The sequence below is a fragment of the Amblyraja radiata genome, chromosome 8 (genome assembly GCF_010909765.2).
Source record: "Amblyraja radiata isolate CabotCenter1 chromosome 8, sAmbRad1.1.pri, whole genome shotgun sequence".
NCBI classification, from domain to species: Eukaryota; Metazoa; Chordata; class Chondrichthyes; order Rajiformes; family Rajidae; genus Amblyraja; species Amblyraja radiata.
Window position 1 is genome coordinate 29,603,138 of NC_045963.1, and position 9,081 is coordinate 29,612,218.

Here is a 9,081-nt window from a genome sequence, read left to right on the forward strand (position 1 = left end):
GCCAAGACTCTCTGTATCATCCTCACAGTCAGCATTGACATCCAGAATGAATCATCATGGGTGGCAAGGTGGTGCAGCCGCAGAGTTGCTGCCTTACAGCGCCACAGACCCCGCTTCAATCTTGACTACGGGGTTTGTACGTTCTTCCTGTGACCGCGTGGGTTTTCCACGGGTGCGCCGGTTTCTGCCCACACTCCAAAGACGTGCGCGTTTGTAGGTCAATTGGCTCCTGTACATTGTAAATTGTCACTAGCGTGTAGGATGGAGCTAATGTATGGGTGATCATTGGTCAACCTGTTTCCACCATGTATCTCTAACGCTAAACTAAACATCCTGAATATATTACATTGATCCCCTCAACCAAATCATTTACGCAGATTCCAAGCAGTTGGACAACATCACTGACCCCTGCTGCATCCAATCTACCTTCCCAATCCCAAAATGAACCAAAAACAGACACAAAGTGCTGAAATAACTCAATGGGTCAAGCAGCATCTCCGAATAACATGGATAGGTGACGTTTCAAGTCGGGACCCTTCTTCAGACTAATTGTAGTAAGGGCGAGAACACTGGAAGAGAGGTGGGGTTGGGACAAAGCCTGACAAGTGATAGGTGGATACAGGTGTGGGGCGATGTAAAGAGATAAGGAGAGAAGAGGCATGAAATCTGAAGTCAAACAGAGATATCGATAGAAGGGGACAAGGGAAAGGAGGGCAGGATTGTGGGAAAAATGGGAGGACATCCAGATGGGGCTGGGGATGAGAGGGTGATTTATTATTTTCTATCCAATAAATAAACCTCAGTCTATATAATTATATGTCCCAATTCCACGTACATAGATTTTATTTACTTATTTCCCACCTGTGACCTCTTCAAAGTTAAAAAAAAAACACATCCACTCAAAAAACATGATTGGCTTTTCATAAATACATGCAGACTGCCTCATCCTATTATTATTTTCTCAAGAGTCAAGAGTGTTTAATTGTAATATGTACCAAAATGGACAATTACATTCTTACTAGCAACAGCATAGTGCAGGCGTGTAAACACAGTACTAGCAACAGCATAGTGCAGGTGTGTAAACACAGTACTAGCAACAGCATAGCGCAGGCGTGTAAACACAGTACTAGCAACAGCATAGTGCAGGCGTGTAAACACAGTACTTAATAGATAATGTAATAAACAATAATAGTGCAAAACTAAAATCCCGGGTGCAACCAAAACAGTTCTGGACCCTCTGTGGCAACTTTCAGCAATAATTGATCTCAGCATTTCGTTAAAGCCAATATCAGTATACAGTTCACTGCCCGCTCTATTGGTTCTTAAATAGTCTGAGTGATTACATTTACTTCTTCCTCAGACATCTTCTTCTCCGGCTATTTCTTATCTCCACCCAGACTGATTCTATTTTTTAATTTTCTTTGATCGTTGCTCTCTGCCGCTTGTATCTAATCTTTTAATATCCAGGCTCCCCTATCTAATTTTATATTTTCTCTATTCTTTTCTGAAAGTATCCCAGATAATTTAATTCTAAGTCTGTAGAAAGGTCCCGAACAGCAACGGCGCCTGTCCACTCCCTCCACAAATGCAGCCTGAACTGCTGAATTCCTCCACTACTTTCTGTTTTCCCCAATATTCCAACATCTGTAGTTTCAGCATCTGTATGTCTCTTTATTTAATTCCAAACCTTGCTCCCTCCACATCCATGTTTCTGTTATGGCTAATAGATTGTACTCACTTATTTCGATTTCTGCCGCTTATCTTGATACACATGCTTTGTGCATTCAGATAAACAGCCTTCAATTTTGTCTTGGCAATTTCGTCAGGCTGCTCTTGGAAGACATATCGTTCATTGAAACTTGTTAAGGTAACTGTGTTTCTCCATCTTAATAAGGTTTCTATTTTTTAACTACTATTGGATTTGATTTCCTTGCCTTGGAAAAAAAACAGCAAGTTAAATCAGGTGCGCACTACCAGATCCATAATGTGTATCCACCAGTGCTTGAAGTATAGTAACGAGTCACAAAACCCTGGGGCAACTCAGCGGGACAGGCAGCATCTTTGGAGAGAAGGAACGGGGGAAGTTTCGTGTCGATACCCTTCTTCAGACTGTCTTCTTTAGACATTCGTCAGATCAGTCATTCCTTCTCTCCAGAGATGCTGCCTGTCCTGCTGAGTTACTCCAGCATTCTGTGTCTTTCTTTGATTTAAACCAGCAGCTGCAGTTCTTTCCTACATTAGTTTTATTGTCATATGTCCCAGACAGAACAATGAAACTCTTACTTGCAGCAGCACAACAGAATAGGCAAACATAGTATACTGTATCCAATATAATAAACAAAAAAAGTTCAGTATATATATATAGATATATATATATAGATACCAGCCCTCCTGTGTGATGCTGGGACCCAACGGGTCCCACTTAGTCTAGTATATATATATATATATATCTATATATATATCTATATATATATCTATATATATATCTATATATATATCTATATATATATCTATATATATATATATATATATATATATATATAGATATATATATATATATATATATAGATATATATATAGATATATATATATATATATATATATATATACTAGACTAAGTGGGACCCGTTGGGTCCCAGCATCACACAGGAGGGCTGGTCATCCAACGCAATATTCCACCTCTCCACCAATTCTAATATTGGTGGCCAGTTGTGGGGGGGGGGTGGCTTTCTGGAGCGCTAGTATGGGTGTTGTGGGCTGAAGGGACTGGTTTCCAGAGGGCTAGTATGCAAATTGTGCACCAAATGGATTCTTGGGCTGGCGTCTCAGTCAATCAAGCCTGTTGAGCTGGCAACTCACTCACTCACGGCTCGTGGGCTGGTAGTTGACTCACGGCTAATCCTTGAAATTCTATTTCAAGCAGTGTATAAGGCCACCAAATTCAAGTGCAGTTTCTTACCACTTCTAGCAGGGTGCAAGGCCACCAAATTCAAGTGCAGTTTCATACCATTTGAAGTAGGGTGCAAAGCCACTAAAGACAGCTCCCGTGACGTCTCCCTCCTCCATCTTGCAGAGACTGAGCCACACCCACATTTCCGGTTCTTATAACCCCTCCGCCCCCCCCCCCCCCCACTGGAAAATGTGTGGCTTTCATGGAGTGATTGACAGGAGAGAGATTCTCAACATTTTTTTAAAACTAATAACACTTTTATTTTTCATTGATGGGAAGAATTCTCTGCACCTGCTCAGCGGAGGGGGACTGAGTAAGATGGCCAAAAACCACAGCCGTAAGTGGTAGCGTTTTATCTAAAATCAATATACAGTGCAAACAGGAAGTAAGTGCATTTACAGTAGTGCCTTTTAACTTCAAGCCAAAGCACCCAAGCCACCATTTGCAATAAGTACTGCATTTCAACTTCATGCCACTATTTGCAGTAAGTGGTGCCTTTCAACTTCAAGCCAATGCACCCAAGCCACCATTTGCAGTAAGTAATGCCTTTTAACTTCAAGCCATTGCATCCAAGCCACCATTTGCAGTAAGTAATGCCTTTCAACTTCAAACCACACCCAAGCCACCATTAGCAGTAAGAGGTGCCTTTCAACTTCAAGCCACACCCAAGCCACACCCAAGCTACCATTTGCAGTAAGTAGTGCCTTTCAACTTCAAGCCAAAGCAACCAAGCCACCATTCGCAGTAATAGTGCCTTTCAACTTAAAGCCAAAGCTCCCAAGCCTCCATTTGCAGTAAGTAGTGCCTTTCAACTACAAGTCAAAGCTCCCAAGCCACCATTTGCAGTAAGTAGTGCCTTTCAACTTCATGCCACCATTTGCAGTAAGTGGTGTCGTTCAACTTCAAGCCACACCCAAGCCACACCCAAGCCATCATTTGCAGGTAGTGCCTTTCAACTTCAAAGCTCCCAAGCCACCATTTGCAGTAAGTAGTGCCTTTCAACTTCAAGCCAAAGCAACCAAGCCACCATTTGCAGTAATAATGCCTTTCAACTTCAAGCCAAAGCTCCCAAGCCACCATTTGCAGTAAGTATTGCCTTTCAACTTCAAGCCAAAGCTCCCAAGCCACCATTTGCAGTAAGTATTGCCTTTCAACTTCAAACCAAAGCTCTCAAGCCACCATTTGCAGTAAGTAGTGCTTTCAACTTCAAGCCAAAGCACTCAAGCCACCATTTGCAGTAAGTAGTGCCTTTCAACTTCATGCCACCATTTGCAGTGTAATGCCTTTCAACTTCAAGCCATTGCACCCAAGCCACCATTTGCAGTAAGTACTGCCTTTCAACTTCATGCCACCATTTGCAGTGTAATGCCTTTCAACTTCAAGCCATTGCACCCAAGCCACCATTTGCAGTAAGTACTGCCTTTCAACTGCAAGCCAAAGCACCCAAGCCTCCATTTGCAGTAAGTAGTGCCTTTCAACATCATGTGCACCATTTGCAGTAAGTAGTGCCTTTCCACTTCAAGCCACAATTTGCAGTAAGTAGTGCCTTTCAACTTCAAGCCAATGCACCCACGCCCACCATTTGCAGTAAGTAGTGCCTTTCAACTTCAAGCCACACCCAAGCCATCATTTGCAGGAAGTAGTGCCTTTCAACCTCAAGTCAAAGCTCCCAAGCCACCATATGCAGTAAGTAGTGCCTTTCAACTTCAAGCCAAAGCAACCAAGCCACCATTTGCAGTAAGTAGTGCCTTTCAACTTCAAGCCAAAGCAACCAAGCCACTATTCGCAGTAAGTAGTGCCTTTCAACTTCAAACCAAAGCTCCCAAGCCACCATTTGCAGTAAGTAGTGCCTTTCAACTTCAAGCCATTGCACCCAAGCCACCATTTGCAGTAAGTACTGCCTTTCAACTGCAAGCCAAAGCACCCAAGCCACCATTTGCAGTAAGTAGTGCCTTTCAACCTCATGCCACCATTTGCAGTAAGTAGTGCCTTTCAACTTCAAGCCACAATTTGCAGTAAGTAGTGCCTTTCAACTTCAAGCCAATGCACCCATGCCCCCCATTTGCAGTAAGTAGTGCCTTTCAACTTCAAGCCACACCCAAGCCATCATTTGCAGGAAGTAGTGCCTTTCAACTTCAAGTCAAAGCAACCAATCCACCATTTGCAGTAAGTACTGCCTTTCAACTTCATGCCACCATTTGCAGTAAGTGGTGTATTTCAACTTCAAGCCACACCCAAGCCACCATTTGCAGTAAGTAGTGCCTTTCAACTTCAAGCCAAAGCAACCAAGCCACCATTTGCAGTAAGTAGTGCCTTTCAACTTCAAGCCAAAGCAACCAAGCCATCATTTGCAGTAATAGTGCCTTTCAACTTCAAGCCAAAACTCCCAAGCCACCATTTGCAGTAAGTAATGCCTTTCAACTTCAAGCCAAAGCAACCAATCCACCATTTGCAGTTAGTGCCTTTCAACTTCATGCCACCATTTGCAGTAAGTGGTGTCTTTCAACTTCAAGCCACACCCAAGCCATCATTTGCAGTAAGTAGTGCTTTTCAACTTCAAGCCAAAGCAACCAAGCCACCATTTGCAGTAATAGTGCCTTTCAACTTCAAGTCAAAGCTCCCAAGCCACCATTTGCAGTAAGTAGTGCCTTTCAACTTCATGCCACCATTTGTAGTAAGTAGTGCCTTTCAATTTCAAGACACACCCAAGCCAAGCCAACCAGGGGGAGGGAGGGGGGGCTTTCTGGAGCGCTAGTATGAACCATTTTAGAACCAATAGACATTTTTTTTGCAAGCTTTAGAACCAATAGACATTTTTTGCAAGCTTTAGAACAAATAGTCTTTTTTTTTTGCAAGCTTTAGAACCAATAGTCATTTTTTTTGCAAGCTTTAGAACCAATAGACATTTTTTACAAGCTTTAGAACCAATAGACATTTTTTGCAAGCTTTAGAACCAATAGACATTTTTTTGAAAGCTTTAGAATCAATAGACATTTTTTTGCAAGCTTTAGAACCAATAGACACTTTTTTTTGCAAGCTTTAGAACCAATAGACACATTCTGCAAGCATTTTAGAACCACTAAGGGCACTTACATTTGAGTAGACATGTGTTCAGTGTTATTCACAGCTCAGAGAAACGTGACCCTCTGCCTTCCTCCATCTTGAAGAGACTGTGTGGCACACGACTTCCTGGTTTTATAGTCCCTCCCCCCTGCCGCCAGCGGGGGCAGCAGAGAGAATGGGGAATTTTGTAAAAACATTAATATCTCTGTCATTTTTAATCGACGGGAAAAATCCTCGGCACACATGCGGCGGAGGGGGGCTCTGAGCAAGGTGGCCAAAAATGACGGCCGTAAGTGGCGGCGTTCTCTCGGAAATCGCAGCACAGATCACCAAAACCGGTCAAGAACAGACTTTTAGTAATATAGAAGATATCTATCTATCTATCTATCTCTCTTAATATATAAAACTGTGTGCCGTCCGGCGTCCGGCCGCCTTTCTTCCTTTGATTCCTTGCTACGCCGAAACCAGATGCAGAATGGCCGAGATCTTTCCCCCCCCCCCCCCTCCCCAATATTTCAAAAAAAAACTGGCTTCTCACCCATAGAAGCAGCCCCAGCCCCAGCCCCCGGTGAACATTCCATCGTGTGATGTTACAATGCCCAATGTTCACATATGTCCAATCGGAATGGATTCATTTACATATGCCTTTGCAAGAGCCCCAGCCCATGGTGAACGTTCCATTGTGTAATGTCACAATGCCCAATGTTCAAAGACATTGTTGCCATAGAGGGAGTGCAGAGAAGGTTCACCAGACTGATTCCTGGGATGTCAGAACTTTCATATGAAGAAAGACTGGATAGACTCGGCTTGTACACGCTAGAATTTAGAAGATTGAGGGCGGATCTTATAGAAACGTACAAAATTCTTAAGGGGTTGGACAGGCTAGATGCAGGAAGATTGTTCCAGATGTTGGGGAAGTCCAGAACAAGGGGTCACAGTTTAAAGATAAGGGGGAAATCCTTTAGGACAGAGATGAGAAAAACATTTTTCACACAGAGAGTGGTGAATCTCTGGAATTCTCTGCCACAGAAGGTAGTTGAGGCCAGTTCATTGGCTATATTTAAGAGGGAGTTAGATGTGGCCCTTGTGGCTAAAGGGATCAGGGGGTATGGAGAGAAGACAGGTACAGGATACTGAGTTGGATGATCAGCCATGATCATATTGAATGGTGGTGCAGGCTCGAAGGGCCGAATGGCCTACTCCTGCACTTAATTTCTATGTTTCTATGTTTCCCTCTCCTCACCCCTCTCCCTCTCCCACCCACCCCTCTCTCCCCCACCCCCTTCCCTCTCTACCCCACCCCCTTCCCTCTCTACCCCACCCCCTTCCCTCTCCACCCGCCCCCTTCCTCCTACCCCTCTGTCCCTCTACCCCTCTCCTCCTCCCTCCCCACTCTTCAACCTCTCCCCCCTTCCCCTCCACTCTCCCTCCCCACTCTTTCCTCTCTCTCCCCCCACCCCCCAGTGAAAGTGATCTCTGCCTCGAGGGGAAAAATGTGAATCAGAATATGTAAAAATCTTGTGGAAGTTGGCATTTTTAAAGCTTTAATCGTGAATAACGTGTCAAATATAGGATTGAAATCTTCATTGAGGCTTTGCTTTTTAAAACTTTAATCAGTAATAAGTCGAGAAATAAAGCATGAAATGTTCAGTGAAAGCGATGGCCTCGAGGGGAAAGATGTGAAACAGAATATGTAAAAATCTTGTGAAAGTTGACACTTTTAAAGCTTTAATTGAAAATATCGTGTCAAATATCGTGTCAAAAACAGCAGCAGTTTCAGCAGACAGACTGGAGTCTGTTTGCTACCCAGTCCACCTTCAATTCACAAGTGGACATCAACTCATACACCTCAACAGTTATGGACTATATAAAATTCTGCACCGATAATGTCACTACACACAAAGAAATAAAGACCTTCCCTAACCAGAAGCCGTGGATGAGCAGGGAGGTCAGACTCCTACTGAAGGCTCGCGATGCCGCTTTCAGATCTGGCGACGCTGAGGGATACAGCTCATCTAGGGCCAAGCTGAAAATGGGAATTAGGAATGCCAAACTCAATCACAAACGGCGGATTGAGGAGCACTTCCAAAACAATTCTGACCCCAGGCGCATGTGGCAAGGAATCAAATCCCTTGCCGATTACCAGAAAGTTAACACCCCTCCCCCAGACAACGCCACCCTTCCTGACGAGCTAAACAATTTCTATGCTCGCTTTGACCGTGATAACAAAACCCCAGCCATCAAAATTGCTCCACCCCCAAATGAACAACCCCTCAGTCTCTCCACCTCTGCTGTACAAGATGCACTGAGCAAGGTGAATGAGCGCAAAGCTGCCGGCCCCGATGGCATCCCTGGCCGGGTGCTTAAGGCATGTGCTGGACAACTATCCCAAGTCTTCACCGACATTTTCAATCTGTCACTGGCCCAGGGTGTTGTCCCCACTTGCCTCAAGACATCAACCATCGTGCCAGTGCCCAAACAGTCAGCCACAGGGAGCCTCAACGATTTCCGCCCAGTGGCACTCACCCCTGTCATTGCTAAGTGCTTTGAGCGGCTGATCTTGGCTCACCTCAAAGCCAGCCTCCCCCCCACACTGGACCCCCATCAGTTTGCCTACCGGGCCAACAGGTCTACAGAGGATGCCATAGCGGCGGCCCTACACTCTGCCCTGACCCACCTGGACAACAACAACTCCTACATCAGGTTGCTGTTCATTGATTTCAGCTCCGCTTTCAACACTGTCATCCCCGCCAGCTTGATCACCAAACTCAGCGGGCTTGGCATCTCCACCTCCCTCTGCAACTGGACACTGGATTTCCTCACCAACAGACCACAGTCTGTTAGGGTCAACAACCTCAACTCCACCACTATAACACTGAACACCGGCGTGCCACAGGGCTGTGTGCTCAGCCCTCTCCTCTACTCCCTCTTCACCCACGACTGCATCCCTAAGTACGGATCCAACGCCATCATTAAGTTCGCTGACGACACCACGGTGGTAGGACTGATCAGTGACAACGATGAGTCAGCCTACCGAGAGGAGGTCCAGCACCTGACAACCTGGTGTG

At 44.8% G+C, this 9,081-nt stretch overlaps 1 protein-coding gene across 1 annotated transcript in view; it reads left to right on the top strand.

Moving 5' to 3' along the window:
• alk (ALK receptor tyrosine kinase) overlaps positions 1-9,081 on the top strand; it is a 288,715-nt gene that overhangs the window by 88,979 nt on the left and 190,655 nt on the right. The window lies entirely within an intron of this gene.